General features: G+C 48.2%; 1 protein-coding gene across 3 annotated transcripts in view; it reads left to right on the plus strand.

Annotated features, from left to right (window-relative positions):
- The window catches only part of PIWIL4 (piwi like RNA-mediated gene silencing 4), a 379,756-nt gene that overhangs the window by 28,098 nt on the left and 330,090 nt on the right, over window positions 1-21,568 (plus strand). The window lies entirely within an intron of this gene.

Here is a 21,568-nt window from a genome sequence, read left to right on the forward strand (position 1 = left end):
AAGCTTCAAGACGAACAGAGAAATTTCCTTTCATGGAGGGTTCCCACGGTGAGGTGGAAGGCCACGGTGCGATGAGTAATGCGTCCGGGGAGGTGCTCTCCCTGGATTGATATGATGTGGAGAGGTACTTCCAGAGGTTGAAGTGGGATCTGGAGTAGTGTGACGATATAGTCCAGAATAAAATTGCCACTCGCCCTAGTGTCCACGAGTGTGGCAGTGGCAAAGGAGCGTGATTCCTTAAAGAGGGACACAGGGAGTAATAATTGGGGGCCAGTAACAGTAGCACCCAAGCTCGGGACCCCTGCCGGGCTCAGGCTCTGCAGTTTCCCGGGCATATGGGGAAGGATTGCAGGAGGTATCCGGAACCACCACAATATAAGCAAAGGTCTTGTTTCTTATGTTGGAGGCGCTCTTCAGGAGACAAGCGCCTGCAGTTAATCTGCATCAGTTCCTCTGGTGATGGAGGAGGTGCTGGCAAGGCCTTCAACTGGAGACTTGTAGCATGAGCTGGGTGTACGGCAGGAGGCCGGAGGACCTTTACCTCCTGGTGTCGCTGATGTAGGCGATGGTCAATCTTGCCAACTAGGGAAATCAGGTCTTCAAGAGATGTGGGAATCTCACGAGCAGCCAGCTCGTCCTTGAGGGCAGGAGACAGGCCCTCTAGATAGATTGCCTGTAGGAAGTCCTCTTGCCACCCCAGTTCTGTGGATAATGTTCTGAATTCTACCGTGAATTCGGTGAGCGAATGCAAGCCTTGGTGGAGGTGAAGAAGATGTTGACCCACAACTGCCTGTCGGCCGGGATCTTCAAAAGTCTGCTTGAAAATGGAAATGAAGTGGGAGAAATGGCAGAGGATATCATCAGATCGCTCCCAGAGTGGGGATGCCCATGCCAGGGCTTTCCCTTCAAGGCGTGAGAAGATGAAGGTGATCTTGGTGGTCTCACTCAGAAACAGTGAAGGCTGTAGTGCGAATTGCATAAAACATTGGTTGATGAAGCCTTGAGAGAGGTGCGGATCCCCATTGAAATGGTGTGGAGCTGGAGGGCCAATGATGCCCGCGGGGGCAGGGTTTGTGCCAGACCCCCTAAATTGGCCATAACAGAATCCTCTGGTAGAGACTGTAGTCTCTCCACAGATGAAGCCAATGCTTCCATGGTTCGCTGCTGTTCTCGGACATGAGCAGCTAGGCCAGGGATGGCCTGCAAAGTGGGAGACTCCTCTGAGTCCATGGCCTTGGCAACCTGTTGCGCTGGAGGTGGACCCTTGGCCTGGTGCAGGATTGGTACGGTCCTCTGGTCGGACCCAGAGAGCGCCTGCCACCAGGAGGCGGAGCACAGGAGGAGACAGAGGCTAGCTGGAGCTTCACCAATAGCAACCCCGGTTTTCCGCAGGTTGAGTTCTTGGGTACCCGGGCCACCTGGTCTTAGGTGGGCCTCGCAGGGCCTCGTAGAGAGGAAGCGCAGGGGAGTGCCCACCACAAACAAGGGTGCACGGTCGATGTCCAAGCAAGAATGTCCAGAGGTCACAGGAGGCCAGAATAGAGTGTCCGAGTGGATAGCAAGGATCAAGGCCAGAGTATCAGTCCAGAATGGTCAGCCGAAGCAGGGGTCAGTACCTGTAATCAGTCCGGGAGTAGTCAGGTCAGGCAGAGGTCAAGTTCCAGGCAGCGGTCAGACGTGGTCAATGGACAGGCAGAGGTCAGTTCCAGGCAGCGGTCAGACATTACCACGACAAATAAGTATAGTATGTCCCGGAAGATCTAATTCATCAAACGCTGAAAGACCGCAGGGGCGTTACAAAGTCCGAAAGGCATTACTACATACTCGTAGTGGCCGACCCTTGTATTGAAGGTGGTCTTCCAGATGTCCTCTGGCTGGATTCGTACAAGATTGTATGCCTCTCGGAGATCTAACTTTGTAAAGATCTGAGCTCCTTTAGGCAATCAAATAGTTCGCTAATGACTGGCAGAGAGTAACGATCCTTGCGAGTCACGGCATTTAGCCCACGGTAGACTATGCAAGGATGTAAACTGCCATCTTTCTTCTTTACAAAGAAGAATCCGGCTCCTGCCGGGGAATCGGAGGGTGTTATGAATCCTTTATTCAGATTCTCCTTAATGTACTTTGACATCGCTTGGTTTTCCAGAAGCGAGAACAGATAGGTCCTGCCCTTGGGAGGTGTGGTGCAGAGGTCGGTTCCAGGCAGCAGTCCGACGAGGTCAGGAGCAAGCAAAGGTCAGTACTGTGAGATCAGTCCAAAGGGGTACTACCAGGAATGGAGAGACGCTGGAACAGGAGACACTGGAACAGGCAAACTAGAGACATCGGCGTATACGACCCGATTGCCAAGGCGAGGAACAGGAAGCAGGGCCTCGCCTTAGGCCGGATACTTATGTGACATCATTGGGAGGTGCCCCTGCGGGTTTTCCCACTGTTGGCCCTTTTAAGGGCTGCAGGTCGGCCGTGCGCGCGCCAAGGGACGGGGCTGAGGACGCCGAGAACACGGAGCCCCGACGGGAGCTCTGCTGTGAGGCCTGCACGGGAGACTGCAAGCAGGGGAGCCTGGGACGCCGCCAACTGGCTGCAGAGGAGGAGAGCCCGGAGCTCGTGGACGGGAGAGTGAGGTGAGTTTGGCTGGCCGCGGAGCGGACGTGGCCGAGACGCGGCCGGGACACGCAAGAATAGTTGCCAAACGGATGGACACACACATTGCTTTGTCCTTTGGGCTCTAAATGTAGTTCTTGATCAGCTCCCGAAACCACCATGTGACAGCACACCTAAAATGTATTTCTTGGAAAGTTTTATTTTTAATAACTAACCTCTGCCTGAAAAGGAAGCAGATTGCAAGCACTGGTCTCATACTCTCCTTATCTTCAGTTTTTTTTTCCACAATAGAGTAGTGTTGAAAATTGTTCCTAAATTTTTTCCTAAGGTAGTTTCCTAATTTCATTTACATCAATCCACTGTATTACCAACATTTTTTCCAAGACCTTACTGCCATAAGGGCAAGCAGGCTCTCCACACATTGGACTGCAGAGGAGCATTAGTCCTCTGTTTGGAAAGAACAATATCCCACAGGAAATCTTAACTACTATTAATTTTTATAATCCCAAAAGAGGGATTTTTCTGTAACAAAGAAGACTCTTTCAACTTAGATCTCTGATTGCAACTCCTATTTATTTATTTATTTGTTTTTGTATACCGGCATTCGATCGAGATATCACATCGGTTCACATAAACTGAACAGCAAATAAGACATGGGCTGCTTATTTTACAGTATAACTTAGAACAGTTAACAAGGAACTAATTATTACACATGTGCCAAGGAAACTTGGTGGCTTGCATATTGGAACATAGCTTAGGAACAGTTTACAAAGAACTGGTTTTTTTTTTTTGAAATTTACGTTTTTATTAGTTTTCAGCGGTGACATACAATCAACCAACATATTGAAACACACAGGATATAAAAATCCATTGATATCACAGCTGTCAAACATGCTTACAATTGAACCGAACTAATGAATCAACCCAAAGAACTGGTTTTTATAGGGTGCAAAGGCAACTTGGAGGATTGAGGATTTAAGCATGACAACTTGTTTGAGGATAAACTTTTACCTACTGCTTCAATCAGCAGGCCAGAATCTTCAAAATAAGGTGAAAGCCCATTAGCTAGGGCTGCAGCAGTATCCTTCGCACAGCTGCACTTTCATTGATAATGTTTGCAGAACTGCCAGTTGGTCTTCCATTCATATGTTCACTGCTCATTACTGGCTAGATTATAATTTTTTTTCTGCCAAGACAGCAATTTTGGTCAAGCAGTTCTGCAAAGCTTATTTAAGTAATTCCTTCATCTGTTCCAGTATGGATTGTGGACCCTTGGCCCGAGGCGGAGTTGGTGCTACCTGAAGGGGTAACCCCCCCCCAGGTCCCCACCGTCGGGAGGCGAGGCCGGAGAGATGTAGGGGCCAACGGGAGCTTCACCACTATCAGCCCACGGTCCCCGCGGGTTGAGCCTTTGGGTACCGGGGCTGGTTGGTCTTAGGTGGGCCCCTGTGAAGACAAGTCGAGAAGACGTGGATGACTGAAGGTGAGGTGGAGTCTGGTCCACGGCCAGAGGAAGGAGGCTAGAGAATATCACAGTCTGGTCCAGAGGTCGAGGCAGGTGGAAAGCGGCAAGGTGAAATCTGATTCAAGAGGTCAGGGGCTGGCGGCGAAATAGCAGGAAGAAGTCTGGTCTGAGGTCAAGAGGCTGGGAGATCCGTCCAAAGGGGAAAAGGAGAGAGGCTGGATAAGGTGGACTGGAAGGAAGGGCTGGAGGCTGGAGGCTGGAACAGGCAGGCTGGATCAGGAACGCAGAAACAGGAACCCAGAGCGAGGAGACCTGTTGCCAAGTCGTTGGGTGGATGTCTACCGCCAGTTTATATAGGGCAAGAGCCCTGACATTATCTGAAGGGGCCCGTGATGTCTTTCCACCGCGGGCCCTTTAAATCCCTGCAGGCGGCACACGCCTGGGGGAAGGACCAGGAGAGGAAGGAGTCTGCGGTGTCCCACGTGCTGGTCGGTCCGGGGTGGCCCCGGCGGCGTAGGAGAGACATCAGCCGCGTCGGGAGGAGCTGGGTGCCGCGACCCGAGAACCAAGGGTTGGAATGGAGTATCGGAGAACCGGGGAGGCTGGCTGGGTCGTCCCACGGTCGGTGAGTGTAACACAGGCTTTCAATATGGGTTGCTGTGATCTCCTGAAATGCAAACTAACAACCCAGTCATATGCAACTTTCAGCTTGGGAGTCCCCACATATATCCAGTCCCTAGGTTAGTGATATTATACTCCTTGTCTGAGCTCAGTATTTTCCTGTTAACTGAGTACTTGAATGTTATGGTCCCGACCCGCAGAGATCCGCGGGCCAGTCCCCCACCTACCTCTGGACACCTCTCAGCGGCAGCAGCGTCCTTGAGGCCTGCTCGGGTCTGCCTAGCTCCTTTGCATGGCGCTCCCACTGCGAGGGAGGCGCCGCCAACGTCCTCAGCTCGCCCCGCCCCTCTAGGCGTACGCACACGGGAGCACTAAATTTAAAGAGGCCAGCGCGGGAAGAGACAGCTCCGCCCCCGAAGGACGTCAGATGCCGGCAGGGATTTAAACCCTGCAGTCAGCTTTACTCCTTTCCTTGCAACGAGGTTAGCTTCTCTGAGTATGCTAGTTATTGTTCCTGCCTTGCTTCCCTTCCAGCACTTCAGCTCGTCCTCTGGCATCTGACTTTGGCTCGTCCTCTGGCTTCTGACGTCGCTCATCCCCTGACATCCTGCTCGCAGCCTGCCTTGACCTTGGTTCATCTTCAGTCTCTGCTGTCAGCTGTCTGCCCTGAATACTGGTTTTTTGTTCTTCCTGCTCTTCGTCTTCCGAACTGCTCCGTCCAGGAGGCCTCGCCTATGTCCAAGCGGCTCGGGTCCTTAAGGCTCCTCCTGGGGGGACCTCGGGCTTCCAGTGGTGAAGTTCCGGTTGGCCTCCTGGTTTCAGCTTCTCCTCCTCTCCATACTCCTGGACTACTCTTTGGATACTTGGCTCTTCCTTCAAGCTTTCCCAGAGAGCTAAAGCAGGAAGAACAAACATCCAGCCTTGTCTTACCACAATAATGTAATGCTCACATTGAGTCAGTTTTTTGTTCCAAGTTGTTACCTAAGTTGATCTTAGTTGTTTCTTAATATAATATATTACACTGTATTATAGTTCTTCTGTTCATTATATTATATTTGATATGTTCCATGTAAACCGCCTACCCGGCGATAGCTATATCTGTTAAATGTGAACCGGAGTGATATGTATTGTATACAGGAACTTCCGGTATATAAAACCAATAAATAAATAAATAAATAAATAAATAAATAATACTCGCCCTCAGGAGACCACCTGTAAGTCCAAGCGGCCCGGATCCTCAAGGGCTCCTCCTGGGGGATCTCGGGTCTCCAGTGGTGAAGATTTGGCTGGTCTCCTGGCTTGAACCGCCTCCCAGCTATGACCTCCACTGTGGGCCTTCCCACCGTGCGTCATCATCAGTTCTAGCCGGCTCAAGGGTCCATGAACTCAACATTGAATGGTTAAGAACATAAGATATGCCATACTGGACAGTCTTGGATCCAAGATGGCGCTGTAGAGCAGTCTGTGGGAGTCTCGGCGTTTTTTGTTTCCTGACTAACCTGTTTTGAATGCCACATACAGCCTGGAAGTGTCGGGTGAAGGAGAGGGCTGACCCCGCAGTCCTCTCGGGAACTCCTATTTCAGGACCTATGGACGCCCATGTTCAGCGAGCAAGATTGGAGGCGTTGTCCTTGGGGGAGGCGGCAGGAGGAGAGCTACCGGCCTCGCCCCCGGACCTATCAAGATCTCTATCCTCGATCTTTAGGGCTCCACAGGCAAACTCGGTAGCCTTCAGAGCCTGGGGTGAGCCGACGGCGGGGGCGATAGCTGAAGGTGCAGACACCCCTCAATTCTGCGCAGGGTTGGAACACCCTATAAAGCTTGGAGGAGAGGCTGGAGATGACCCTAGTGTGGGTAGTGCTGGCTCATCGATGAAAGGAGGAAATCAGAAACAGCCTGAACAAGTAATAACTATGGATTTGAACCCACTAAGTAGGATTGCTGGGCCTAATCTGGTAAGACCAAGTTTAATTAATTTGGACACGATTTGGGAAGCTATTGTGAATTTGGGAACCTCCATGGCATCGCAGTTTAATCCAATAGTGGATAAAGTTAATAATATTGAAGATAGAATTGTCATGTTGGAGAACTCAAAAATTTCCCTCTTAAAAGAAACTGGGGATTTAAAACAAGATATAAGGAAACTGAAACCTATCCAGGATATCCTTATAAAGGAGAATGAACAGCTTCATGCTAAAATTGAAAATTTGGAGAATGTAATACGAGAGAAGAATCTTCGTTTTATCAATTTTCCTAAGCTCCCACACATACCGGTGAAGGATATGTTCAGAAAATATCTCTTAGAAATTCTTAAAGTAGTGGGAATTGATACTACAGTTTTGTTCTGCCTCCTGTACGATGAGTGCCTTATAAAATATAGTATACTCGCTGTTTAAATACTGCTCTTTCCTTAAATTTCCTTTGGGAAATTTTTCTTCAAATCATTATTTTTGTAATTGGATCCATTATTGTGGACTTGTAGAATTGAAGAAGTATGTATTTAATTTCCTATTCTTTTTTCAATGTTATAAGTATGCAATTTCCTGGTCTTCTTTCTTTTTCCGATCAAGATTATTTTCTTAAAACTTTGTAGTAAATTCCATAAATAAAGAATTAAAAAAAAAAAGATATGCCATACTGGGTCAGACCAAGGGTCCATCAAGCCCAGTATCATGTTTCCAACAGTGCCTAATCCAAGTCGCAAGAACCTGGCAAGTACCCAAACGTTAGATAGATCACACGGTACTATTGCTTGTTAATTACCGTCAAAGCAGTTTATGGATTTATCCTCTAAGAACTTATCCAAACCTTTTTAAAACCCAGTTATACCAACTACTGTAACCATATCCTCTGGCAGTGAATTCCAGCGCTTAACTATGCGCTGAGTGAAAAATAATTTTCTTCTATTTGTTTTAAATGAGCTACTTGCTAACTTCATGGAGTATCTCCCTGGTCCTTTTGTTATCTGAGAGAGTAAATAACTGATTTACGTTAACTTGTTGAAGTCCTTCCATGATTTTGTAGACTTCTGTCATATGCCTCCTCAGACGTCTCTTCTCCAAACTGAACAGCGCTAACTTCTTTAGCTTTTCCTCATAGGGCAGCCGTTCCATGCCCCTTATCATTTTGGTCGTCCTTCTCTGCACTTTCTCCAGTGCAGCTGTATCCTTTTTGAGATGCGGTGACCAGAGCTGCACACAGTATTCAAGGTGCGGTCTCACCATGGAGCGATACAAAGGCATTATGACATCCTCCGTTTTATTTTCCATTCCCTTCTTAATAATTCCTAACATTCTCTATGCTTTTTTGATTGCCATAGCACTCTGGGCCGATGATTTCAATGTATTATCCCCTATGACGCCTAGATCTCTTTCCTGGGTGGTAACTCTTAAGATAGAACCTAACATTGTGTAACTACAGCAAGAGTTATTTTTCCGTATATGCATCACTTTGCACTTGTCCACGTTAATATTTATGTTCATCTATTGTTAGTAGTTATGTTTCATCTTTATATATTGTGATGTCGGCTTTGCTCCATTACCATCTGCTGGTAGAGGTGCATAACCCACTGATGTGGATTAACCTGTCATCATTAAAAAAAAAAAAAAAGGAAATCATCAGGTAAGTAGGAATTTCTCTTTCGGTGCAGTTCAATATTTGCCTGTATGGATGGTGCCTAATTATGTTTTGTTGAAACAACTGCACAACAGCTGAGCCTTAGTGAGGTGTTCCTGGGTCTGCTAATAGTATTCAGTCTGAATGACCTATTTAGCATGAATTTTGAAGTACTTAAAGATTGAGACCTTAGGGCCGGATTTTCAAAGCCCTATGCACGTAAATCGGGTTACGTGCGCCAGGCCTATTTTCAAAAGGCCCAGCGACATGCGTAAAGCCCCGGGACGCCTCGATAGATGAAATAGCTAGGTTGAAGCTTTAACAAATGGTGCTACTGCTCACAAGTTATAGCCAAGAAAAGGCATGGAGTCTTTATGAAATTCGCACTTGGATAGTTTGGTGTAGAGCCGGTGTTCACGGAGTCGGTGTAGTACTTGCTTGATATCCTCTAGATGAGTGGACAAATCCTAAAAAAATATCAGGATATCATCCAGGTATACCACGACACTCTTGTACAACAGGTCCCGCAAGATGTCATTCATCATGTTCTGAAATATAGCGGGTGCGTTGCACAGGCCGAAGGGCATTACCAAGTACTCAAAATGGCCATCTCGAGTGTTGAAGGCTGTTTTCCATTCATCGCCACTGCGAATGCGAACTAAGTTGTAGGCCCCCTTCAGGTCAGGTTTTGAGAATATTTTGGCCCCCTGAAGCCGGTCAAACAGCTCTGAGATTAAAGGCAGGGGGTAGCAGTCTTTAATCGTGTTCTTGTTCAGACCTCGGTAATCGATACAAGGACTAAGGTACCGTCCTTCTTTCCCACAAAGAAGAAGCCTGCGCCGGCTGGAGACTTCGATGGTCTAATAAACCACTTCTGTAAATTCTCCTCGATGTATTCGGACATTGCCTTGTTCTCAATCGCTGAGAGTGGATAGACACGTCCTTTAGGAGGTTCAGTATTGGGTTTCAGTCTTATGGCACAGTCATAGGACCTATGCGGAGGAAGAATGTCAGCAGCTTCTTTGGAAAACACATCACTGAAAGATGTGTATTGGGGCAGCAGTCCCGGCATCACTGGAGTTGTAGGCATGCAGATGACAGGAGCAATCTCCTTAAGGCACTTTCCATTACAATCTGGGCCCCAGCGGGAGAGTTCCAAGGATGCCCAGTCAAATTGGGGTTGATGCGTCTGCAACCAGGGTAACCCCAGGATGATAGGGTGCATGGCCTTCTCTATCACAAAAAAGGGAATTGACTCTGTATGGAGAGCTCTGGTGCGAAGAATTACTGGTACAGTTTGGCAAGTCACATCACCCGGTAAGGGCTCCCCAAGGATGGAAGATAGGAGAAGTGGAACCTTCAAAGTGACGAGGGGAATCCTCAAATGTTCCACTAGGCGTCGAAGAATAAAGTTGCCTCCTGCCCCTGAATCCACCAGGGCAAGAGTTTGAAACTCAGACAGTCCGCAGATCAAGGAGACTGGGAGAGAGAGCGGAAGAGAGGGCGTTGTAAGGCCTAAGAACAGTCCTCCTGCAGGACTTAGGCCCGTCCATTTCCCGGACGAATTGGGCATGTTGGGACATCGTGACTAGCCTGCCCACAGTACATACACAGACCATGCCTCTTCCGAAGTCTTCTCTCTTTCGAAGTCCAAATGACTGTGACCAAGCTGCATCGGTTCATCTCTACTGGCAGCAGGAATTACTGGAACCATCTGAGGTGCAGGTTTAGCACTAGCCTCCTTCTGACCTGGTCCTCTATTAGACCGGAGTTCTTTCACCTTATCACGAAGCCGGTGGTCGATCCTAGTAGCCAAAGCCACCAGTTCATCCTGCGAGTCAGGTGTTTCACGAGTAGCCAGCTCGTCTTTCAAGCGAGTATCCAGGCCTCTGAAGAAGAGAGTTTTCAGGCATTTGGGGTCCCAGCAGAGTTCTGTAGCAAGAGTCTTAAACTTTATTGCAAAATCAGCCAGTGGTCGGTTGCCTTGCTTCAGGTCCACCAGAGAAGAACCGGCAACGGTCACTTGGGCAGGATCATGGAAACGGATTTGAATAAGTCCAAAAATCCATCTGTATCTTGCAAAATAGGATCCTTGCGTTCCCACAGTGTAGAGGCCCAAGACAAGGCCCTTCCATCAAGATAAGATAGAATGTAAGTAGTCTTGGCAAAGGCTGTGGGGAAGTGAGAAGGCTGTAACGCAAAATGCATGCAGCACTGGTTTAGAAAGCCCCTGGTCTTCTGAATCTCTCCCGAGAAATGAACTGGAGCAGCCAGCCGAATGGCAGTCTTTAAAGTTACTTCAGGTAACTGACATTCATTACTGGAAGTTGGGTCTTCTATGCGTGCAGCTGATGAAACGCTGACGTGAATTTCTCCAATGCGTCTTGCTGTTCCGAAATGTGCAGGGCAGGCCCGGAATGGCCTGCAGGGCAGTTATCTGTGCAGGATCCATGGCGTTAGCAATCTATTATTGTTTGTAAGGTTTTGGGTGGACCCTTGGACACTGTGGCAGATGACCACGCCTACGGGGGGGAAGTCCCGTGAGGGGCCACAGGTCAGGCTCAGCTTTAGGATACACAACACAGAATTATCTTTTATTAAACAGAGTTGAGAAGCCACCAGAGGTGGCAGTAGTGAGTAGAGATGAAGCCCAGCAGGGCTTGTAGTCCCTCAGGACACTGGAACAGGGATCCCTCAATACCTGTGCTGTAGTGGAGAGAAACTGAGATAATGAGTACAGTGGAGCATACACAGGGTTCTGGTATAGAGCCTCGTTGGTTGATTACTCACACAGCGGTTTCTCCCGGAAGGTAACACAGAAGCTGGAATAGAGGCAGGCCCTCGAAGAGCGAGTACCTGGTTCCAGGGGACAGCTCTGAGAGAATATAGATGGTAACTCACTGATGGTGTAGGCAGCGGTTTCTTCCAAGCAGAATGAGCTCAGGCAGCAAGTCCGGGAACATGGGCCCTCGAGGAGCGAGTACCGGTTCCAGACAGCGACCTGAAAGAAAAGAGAGAGGCCCCCAAGGAGCGGGTACCCCGATAGAGTACGTCCAATAAGGAGAGGCAGAGTAGCTAGGTACGGAGAGCGAATCCCATCCATAAGGAGTCCCTTGCTAACTCGATTAGCTAGCAAACAGAGTAGGCTTTTGTATCCGGGATGAATGAAGTCATCACAGGGGGAACCCCCTGAGGTTCGCGCCAAAGAGAGAATAAGAAGCAGGGCCACATGGCGCGTGCGCCCTATGGCAGCTGAACAACATGGCAGGATGCAGCGCCTAAGCCGGACCGGGGACGCCGGAGAGGACGGCAGGCAGACGCCGCGGCAGCCAGACGTCCATCAGCCGCGGGAGGAGTCGTCAAAGAGGTAAGGAGGGTGGAGTGGAGACGTCGGGCAGCGACAGTCGTAACACTGGTAGACCTCAGCTTGTTCCTAACCTCCCTGCCGCCTGCCAAAGACCTCAGCTTGTTCCTGACCTGCCCGCCTGCCTGCCGCCTGCCAAAGACCTCGGCGTGTTCCTGGCCTGCCTGCCTGTCGCCTGCCAAAGACATCAGCTTGTTCCTGGCCTGCCTGCCGCCTGCCAAAGACCTCAGCCTTCTCTTTGACCTTGCCTGACCTCTGGATCTTGACCCTTGCTTCGTTGACCACTCCTCGGACTGATTCTTGGACTTTGACCTTGCTCGCCTGACCTTGCTTGATTCTGGCTCTGTCCCTAGCCTTGTCCTCACCAACTCTATTCCCTAGCCTTGTCCTCACAGCTCTCTTCCAACCTGTCTCCAGCTTCGAACCCGATAGCGCTCTTCCAGTGTCTGTGGGCACGCCGGACTCTGACTCTCCCAGGAGACCCTGTGAGGCCCACCTAAGTCACAGCGGCCCGGGTCCCTACAAGCTCCTCCTGGGGGGACCTTGGGCTTCCAGCGGTGAAGACCTACACTGCCTCTGTCTTCTTCCGTGCTCTGTCCCCTGTGGCCAGTCCCTGTACTGCCACAGGACAGGGGTCTACCCCCGAGTGCAACATATTCAAAGACAATTAACTGGATAGCTCACAACTTACTTTGCTAATTGCTAAGATTTCAATGCTGTTGTTAATTGGCTAAATTTTAGCAGAATCATCATTATCCGACTAAACATAAACACACATAGAAACATAGAAATGACGGCAGAAAAAGACCAATCGGCCCATCCAGTCTGCCCAGCAAGCTCCCACACTTTTTCCCATACTTATCTGTTTCATCAACTACCATGATCAGGGCCCTTGTTGGTAACTGTTTAATTCAAATTTCCTGCCCTCCCCTGTTATTGATACAGAGAGTAATGTTGGAGTTTAATCAAGGGTGAGCATAAGGCTTAATGGTTAAGGGTAGTAACCTCCATATCAAGCAAGTTACCCCGATGCTTATTTACCCTGACTGCACAGATCAATGCCTTGTTGGGTGTAGTCTGAATGTAATCCTGTTTTCCACATTTCCCCCTGCCGTAGAAGCAGAGAGCAAAGCTGTTTATGCATTCAAAGTGATGTATCAGGCTTAATTGGTTTAGGGTAGTAACCACCGTAATAAGCAAGCTACCCCCATGCTTATTTGTTTAATCAGATTGTGAAGTTCAGACCTTGTTGGTAGTTATCTGAATGCAAATCCTCTTTTCCACATTTCCCCTTGCCATTGAAGCAGAGAGCAATGTTGGAATTGAATTAACCGTGCAAAGGCTTATTGAGTAAGGGTAATAATCACCAGGTACTAGTCTCCACTCCAGTAATCCACCCCCATGGCTCTTCTCTTCATTCCCCTCCTCTAGCCTTTATGGATGCACAGTGTTTATCCCATGCCCCTTTGAAATCCTTCACAGTTTTAGTCTTCACCACTTCCTCCGGAAGGGCATTCCAGGCATCCACCACCCTCTCCGTGAAGAAATACTTCTTGACATTGGTTCTGAGTCTTCCTCCCTGGAGTTTCAAATCGTCGCCCCTAGTTCTGCTGATTTTTTTCCAACGTAAAAGGTTTGTTGTTGACCATGGATCATTAAAACCTTTCAAGTGGGGGGCGCTGTTCGCTGTTCATGAAGATGGCTGCTCTAGTCTGAGGCTCTGCTCTAATTTCAACAGGCACACTAAATTCCACCCGAAAATACCTTTAAAGGTGGCAATTAACGACAGCAGCGGGCAGAGCACGCGAAGCGGAACATTTTCATCTAAAAAAAAAAAAAAAAAAAAGCGGCTGGATCGTGGCGAGACAGCGAGACAGGGAAGTTATTCATCTATTCTAAAAGTTCCCCCGGTCGCCATCTTGTCGCTGATTCCTCGACGCGGGCCGGCTACAGCAGAAAGACTGAATGAGTGTTTGCAGTAGCGAAATTTACAGGCTACAAGAGACATAGGATCTGCTGCAAATAAAACAAAAATGAAGCCCTCACCAACGATGTGCTAGGCGCTGCGGGCTGCCCTGACTGCCTGGCGCTAAAACGCCGTCCCCCAAGTTACAGTACAACAGCGTGAGGTAAATCTACATCAATAAATTTGACCCACTTATATGCGGAGAGGGAGGTTTGCCGCGAGACAGGGTGGCTGCACGTGGTTGAAGCTCCAGCCCTGCTTTTTACCCGATTCACTTTTGCCTTGGAAGTTCTCATAAAAGGAGTGGAGAGAGGGGAGGAGAGAAGAGAAAAAAAAAAAAAAAAAGGAAGGAAACACAAAACTGAGTCTTGTTCCAGCATTGGATTGGGCATGAATAGGTGGAAAGCTATGGGGGGAAAAGGAGAGCTGACTGCCGCGGGACAGGAGAGCAGTTAATGTTTTGAAGCATTGCTCTGCTTCTGCCGGGTTGCCATTCTTGCTGCAGGAGATAAGAATTACAGCCCTCCAATTAAGAAACCGGTCGCGGTGTAGGATCGGGCCATACTGGGGGGATCGCAGGTGTGCTGTCTCGCGGTACATCGAAGTCCCCTCTCTGCCTCCTTCCCGCCCGCCATTTAGCCGCGGGAAACGCCATAAACATTATCAGGGCGAAACGGGCTGGCTGAGGAAGTCAGGGACTAGTGCACAACTTTCTCCCAGACTACAGTTTGAGTCATCCTAAATTTATACCACCCAGTCTCCTTCTGCAAAGACTGATCAGGCAGGAAGAGATACCTTAAGCACTTCAAAACGTGGGGGGAGGAGGAACATTAGAAGTCCCTGCTGATAATGACCGCATGATCGTTGAGCTCCCGGTCCCCTAGTGACAAAAGCTTCCTTTAACGGGCGAAAAGGAACAAACAAAAGCAGCAGCAGCACCATAAAAAACTTAAATAAAGTACAACTAGGGGCTTACTGTTTTGGAGCGGGCACCGTGGGAGGAGCGGGTGACCCGCTGCTGAGATAACACGCTCTTCCCCTCCCCCTTCTCTCCTGACAAGCATCAGAGAAGCAGGAGATAAACAGAGTTGATCGGCATAACTAACTGACTTTTGGAGACTCCTGTCCTCCTGCTCCCTCCCTCGAGAGTGTCGTGGGGGCGACAGGGTTGAGAGGAGTCGGAGAGGAGTTACGGCTGACAAAGTACTGCAGCCATAGATGTTTGCTGCGTGCAAAGCTGGCTGTCACAGCCTGAAGCTCCAAAAAGAAATTTCATTTTGTTCCGGCGATTACCTGAGGTAAAAAGTCCCAGCAAGCAGGCAGTTTAAAATCACTAGCACGGGACCCGGCTGTTCGCTGTGCAGGAGGAGGGCTGCTTGAGTCTGAGGCTCTACAACACCTATAAACGACGCCCTAAATATACGCAGCAAATACATCTACAAGCGGAGCTTAATTGCAGGAACAGACTGAGCAAGTGCTGTGGGGCATTTTCGTCTCAAAGGGGGGGGGAAGGGAGGGAGAGAGAGAGGAGAGGAAAGAAGAAAATAAACAGAAAACAAAGGTCAGCACACATTGAGATGAAAAAATTGAGCCAGGACTGTTTGCATATCTGAGTCCTCTAATCACCATCTTGCAGCGTCTCCGTAGTGGGTCAGCTGCGGGGGGGGGGGGGGGGGGGGGCTGACTACTTGAGTGATTTAAAGTAGTGTATTCTACTAGATAAAAGGGAGGGAGGAGGAGGTGACATCACTTCCCATGCCGGCTGCTTCTTAGCGGGGCTCTCTGCCCCCGGAGCGGTTTTTTTTTTGGTTTTTTTTTTTTTTTTGCCAACCAAACTGAAAACCCACCCAAATCGCAGCGTTTCTTCACGCTCTGCAAGCGGACAGCAACCAGGACCATGGCGCAAAAAAAAAAACCCGTGGATTTTGCTAAGTTCTCCTACATGAAAGGGGGAGATGCCTCGGAGCTCCAGGACCCTAAAATGTCGGCGGCGGCCGCGATGGAAGACACGGAGCATGTGGATTCCGATCCGGACTTCCCGGACTCGGAGCGCCCCCTTCGCTCAGAGATGCGAGCGTGGTTTATGGAGCTGCGGCGTGATATTAAGGGGTTCAAAACAGAGATCACAGAAACACTCCAGGAAATGAGGGAGGATAACGCAGCCCTGGGCCGCAGAGTGGACGAAGCAGACCTTCGCTTGGATGAACACGAGGAGCGATGGCAGCAGCAACAGCAGGAGGTCAAAGCCCTAAAATTAACACAAACGGAATTGGAGGACAAACTTGAAGATCTGGAGAACAGATCCAGGCGCTGTAACTTAAGATTTAAGGGTATTCCAGAAACCGAGGAATATCAGGACTGTACATTAATTATTCAAAAAATTTGTCTTTGGATTCTGGGGACTCCTGAGAGTGGACCTGGGGACACTACATCTGACCCTGGGATAGAGCGTGCCCATCGGTCACTGGGACCTAAACCTGGCAATAAGGCACGTGACATTGTCGTCTGCTTTCATTCCTATGCTTATAAGGAAAAGCTTGCAGCAGCGGCTAGGAAGCAGCGGGTCTGGAGTTGGGAAGGGAATGAAGTTTCTATCTATGCAGATTTAGCTTCCAGCACTCTACGCAAGCGAATGACTCTTCGACCGGTTACCACTGCTTTGGCTCAGGCATCCATTCGCTATAGATGGCTGTTTCCTTTCAACCTTTGGTTCCAAGTGGATGGGAAATCTTATAAGGTCCGTAGTTTGGATGCAGCGGTGCAAGCCCTGAAGGCAGCGGGCATCACAGCGGACATACCTGTGCCAAAAGAGGTGGCTCCTTCCAGTTCCAGACCAGCAGCGCCACGCTGGCAACGTGTTACCAAGGGAGGCCGCAGACTTCGACGGAATGCCAGCGACATCGGGGTGGCGGAGACTCTCACCTGATATAACTAGACAGTTTGTTTGTTGAGGGTCTTTATGACTGTTTCAAAAACTGGTTGCTTATTCAGTTTTGCTTTAGCATATATGGTCAGTTATACCATATGGTGGGTACATTCAGTTACTGTTATGTTTGCTATTGTTATTGGATCATTTGGTGACCGCTCCGGGGGAGGGGTAGAATCCACTACCCGGCATGGTTTCTTCCTCCATATTCCTCTCTGGAGGGAGAGAAACCCTCCAGGATACTTGGTGGGAGGGGGGGAGGGGGAGGGGGGAGTTGGGCTTCACATTGAACGGTTTCGCACATATATGGAGAGTTGTTAGGTGGGTGGTATGGTCTGGGGTTCCCCTTATATTGGATGGAGTTAAGAGCCTTTTTATGGCACCGCAGGGTTTGAATTTTCTTTTTTGGCACAAAACATGCTGGCCTCTTTGGTTCCTGGCATTGGGTTATGGGTTGGGTAGAGGGGAGGAGATGGGATACTAAGAATATGGCCACAATTACTTTCCTCTCCCTTAATGTTAAGGGTTTAAACTCTGGTAGGAAAAGGAAACTTTTATTTCAGGAAATGGAAAGACTATCAGCACACGTGGTTTATGTACAAGAAACTCACCTTCTTGAGCGCTATGAGGGCCTATTACGTTCTGACAAATATCCGAATCAATTCTGGGCGGCAGCAACACCTGCCTCTAAATATTCGGGTGTGGGTATTTTAATACACAAAGATATTCAATTTGAGGTACAGAATATACTATCTGACCCACAAGGCAGATACCTTCTCCTTCATGTGGTTTTGGGTGGGGAGTCTTATACACTTTGTTCCGTGTATGGTCCTACTTCTCAGAAGGAAGCTTTTTATACTAAATTGCATAAGATATTAGCAGACCACATGGAAGGCAGTGTTATCCTGGGTGGGGACTTTAATTTGACGCTCAATCCTCGGATTGATAATTCGGCGGGATCCAGTTCTGACCCGGCTTTGGCTCGGAGGGCGTTTAAACAGGTGATCACGCTTATTGCCGGGGTGGATATCTGGCGTTCTCGCTTTCCTACCTCTCGTAGCTATACCTATTTCTCATCCCCGCATAACAGCTATTCTCGCTTAGATATGTTTTTGCTTGATCGGACTAAACTTAATACAGTTACTGCGGTAGATATTGAGCCCATAGTTTGGTCCGATCACGCACCTATCTGGTTTAAACTAACTACTGGCCTCGCTGACTCAGGTCAACGTTATTGGCGGCTGAATGATTCGCTGCTGGAGGATGATACCTTCCAGAAGCAGCTGACTCAGGAAATTCAAGATTACATCCGTCATAATGATACCGGGGAGGTGGGAGCTGGGACCTTATGGGACTGTTTAAAATGTGTAATCCGAGGTTCCTGTATTGCGCGGGCTTCATATGTTAAGCGACAACGAGAGCGAGAACGCCAGAAGCTTTTGATGTCTTTATCTAAGTTGGAGCGGGCCCATATGAGGGATGGAGCTAGTTCTACGTCCCGGGGCCCCATTCAGGAGTTGAGGGATAAGATCATGGCGTTAGATTCAGCTCGTATTGCCCACCACTTGGAATTAGCCCAACAGCGATTTTTTGAGGGTGGGAATAAGGCAGGACGGTATTTAGCTCATAGCCTCAGACGGAAGCAGGCACAGGCCACTATTTCAAAAATTAAGGATTCTTCTGGGGGGCTCCTCACAGATAATATCTCCATTAGGAGTTGCTTTCAAAAGTTTTATTCTGATCTATATTGTGGGGACGCTGACATACCGATAGCTTCGATAGAGACCTATCTTTCTCGGATTCCCCTCCCTACTCTGACGACGGCTCAGAGACAATTTTTAGACAGGGACATTACCGCTGTAGAAGTACAGGAAGCTATCGCCTCACTTAAACTGGGAAAATCACCAGGCCTCGATGGGTATACTCCACGGTTTTACAAATTATTTGCTACAACCCTTACCCCCTTGCTGTTGAATTACTTTAACTCTTTGAAGGCGGGGTCTACCTTGTCTACACAGGCCAATTTAGCGGGGATTACGCTCTTACTTAAACCTGGCCGGGACCCCTCAGTCTGTGGTTCATACAGGCCCATTTCTTTGTTGAACATTGATGTTAAATTACTGGCCAAAATTTTGGCGAACCGTTTAAATTGTTTTATAACCCAATTGGTGGGGGTAGATCAGGCAGGTTTTATCCCTGGGAGAACTACGGCTGATAATGTTCACAAAATTATGGACACTATCTGGTATGCCCAAAAACACATAATCCCTGCCGTGGCATTGTCGATCGATGCGGACAAAGCATTTGATCGAGTGCACTGGCCTTATCTTTTTCAAACCTTGGAGTATATGGGATTTGGCTCCTCCTATCTACAGTGGCTGGGGCAGCTTTATCATTCCCCCAGGGCCTGCTTGAAGGTAAATGGAGGCTATTCAGCTCCTTTTGAGGTGGGAAGGGGGACTAGACAGGGTTGCCCGCTGTCCCCTCTACTCTTTGCTTTATTTCTTGAACCGTTTGCTATTTCTATTCGTGGAAATGCTGATATCTCCGGAGTGACTATAGGTAATATTTCTACTAAGATATCCCTCTATGCTGATGACATTTTGTTTACGCTCTCCGACCCAGCCAATTCCCTTGAATCAGTTATTGCTGAGATGGAGACTTTCGGTAAGGTCTCTGGTTTCACAGTAAATTGGGATAAATCAGAAGTTCTCAATATCAATTTACACTCCCGTACGGTCCGTCTACTTCAAGAGCTGTTTCCCTTTAAGTGGGCCAAAACGCAAATTAAATATTTGGGCATTCAGCTCAGCGCTACGCACGATTTGCTTCCCATTAACTATACTCCGCTTTGGAACAAACTATCTAAGGATATGGAAGAGTGGAATCGCTATCAGATATCCTGGCTGGGTAGAATGGCTGTCTTTAAGATGACTATACTTCCGAAATTATTGTATCTTTTTCAGACACTCCCAGTACTGGTTTCTGTGTCTATGTTAAAACAGTGGCAAAGACGGTGTATGGCTTTTATTTGGGCAGGAAGGCGGCCCCGGGTAGCCCGCAGGGCACTCACACATCCTAAAAGTAGAGGTGGACTGGGCGTACCGGATTTGATCCGTTACTACCGTGCTGCTCAGTTTAAAAAACTGGTTGACCTGAACTCGTCTCGCAGACAGAAGCCATGGGTTCTTATTAATCAGGAACTTCTAGGTACTGTTCCTCTTGGTAGTCTTATATGGCAGCCCAAGCACACCTGGGTGGTAGACCTGGGTGCGGTGTTACCTCCCTCTACGCTTCTGCTGCTTTATTTGTGGCAGCATTATGGTACATTCCTGGTGGGAAATAGGGAATACCATCTCAGTACACACTTATTCCACAATAAAGCTTTTCGTCCAGGCTATGAGAGCTCGGCTTTTTTAGCTTGGAGGAAACGGGGCATTACAACATGGGGACATATTTGGGGTTCTGCAGCTTTTACGTCCTTTTGCTGATCTTAAACGAACTTATGACTTACCTGAATCAGCAATATACTCTTATATGCAACTAGCCCATTTTGCCAAGGCCAATATGCTTTCATCTCACTTTGCTCAGGAACAATCCGACTTTGAGAAGTTATGTGAGAGGGCTCATAGCTACCCTAAAATATTATCCAGACTTTATCAATTGTTATTGGTACAAGACCCCCCCAGTTATACCTTTCAGAAAGCTTGGGAGCAGGACCTTCGGGTAAGCTGGTCGCCCCGGATATGGAAGTCTATTTTTCAAAGTATGGGTAAGGGGCATATTGCTGCTTCTCTTATTGAGAACTCTTACAAGATGTTATACCGCTGGTACAAGTGTCCTTCACAGATACACAAATTCATGCCTCTCTATCCAGATGTTTGTTGGCGAGGCTGTATAGAGGAGGGCACGTTTTATCATATGTGGTGGACCTGTTCCCAAATTCAGGTGGTTTGGAGGCAGGTCTTTCAATGGCTGAGTATTCTTTTTCCAGGGCTGCCATCTCTCACACCGGCACAGGCATTGCTGGGTCAGGCACCCCCAGGGCTGTCGCAGGACTCCAATCAGTTAGTTCAGTATATCTCCACTGCTAGTCGTTGTGAGATAGCGCGCTTATGGAAGGCTACTAGTATTCCCAAGTTAGAGGACATTCAACACAGAGTGCGTAAAATCTTTTTATTATCCAAAATCACAGCATTTAAACATAAGAAAGTCTCTCGCTTTACATCAATTTGGCATCCCTATCACACTTGGCTTTCTAGTGTATCCCTGGGTATTCCGACTTAAATAGTGAATGTGTAGCGGAAATCCTTTGGCTCCTTTAATCCTCTTGGGGGTAACCCTATAGGCATATCTATTCTCTCTGGTGTGACACCATTTATACTATGTTTGTGCAAATTTTGACATTGTAACTGTGAAGCATGGGGGGTGGGGGGTGGGGTGGATTATATAAATTCAATGTGAACAACTTCGTTGCAAACCTTTGATGTATAACCTACAGCAGATAACGGTTTTGTTTTCATATCCGGGCTGTTTCTTAAGCATGTTGTTCTCCTGATTATATGGTCCGGTCTGTAGGTTGCTTTATGTTGTTGTTTCAATAAAAATCTTTAAATTAAAAAAAAAAACCTTTCAAGTATCTGAAAGTCTGTATCATATCACCTCTGCTCCTCCTCTCCTCCAGGGTGTACATATTTAGGTTCGTAAATCTCTCTTCATAAGTCATTTTATGTAGACCATCCACCATTTTGGTTGCCCCTCTCTGGACCACCTCCATCCTGTCTCTGTCCCTTTGGCAATACGGACTCCAGAACTGAACACAGTACTCCAGGTGAGGCCTCACCAAGGCCCTGTACAAGGGGATCATCATTTCTTTTCTGTTACTAGATATTCCTCTCTCTATGCAGCCCAGCATTCTTCTGGCTTTAGCTATCGCCTTGTCACATTGTTTCACTGACTTCAGGTCATTAGACACTATCACCCCACGGTCTTTCTCCTGCTCTGTGC

The sequence above is a fragment of the Rhinatrema bivittatum genome, chromosome 5 (assembly GCF_901001135.1).
Source record: "Rhinatrema bivittatum chromosome 5, aRhiBiv1.1, whole genome shotgun sequence".
Lineage (NCBI taxonomy): Eukaryota > Metazoa > Chordata > Amphibia > Gymnophiona > Rhinatrematidae > Rhinatrema > Rhinatrema bivittatum.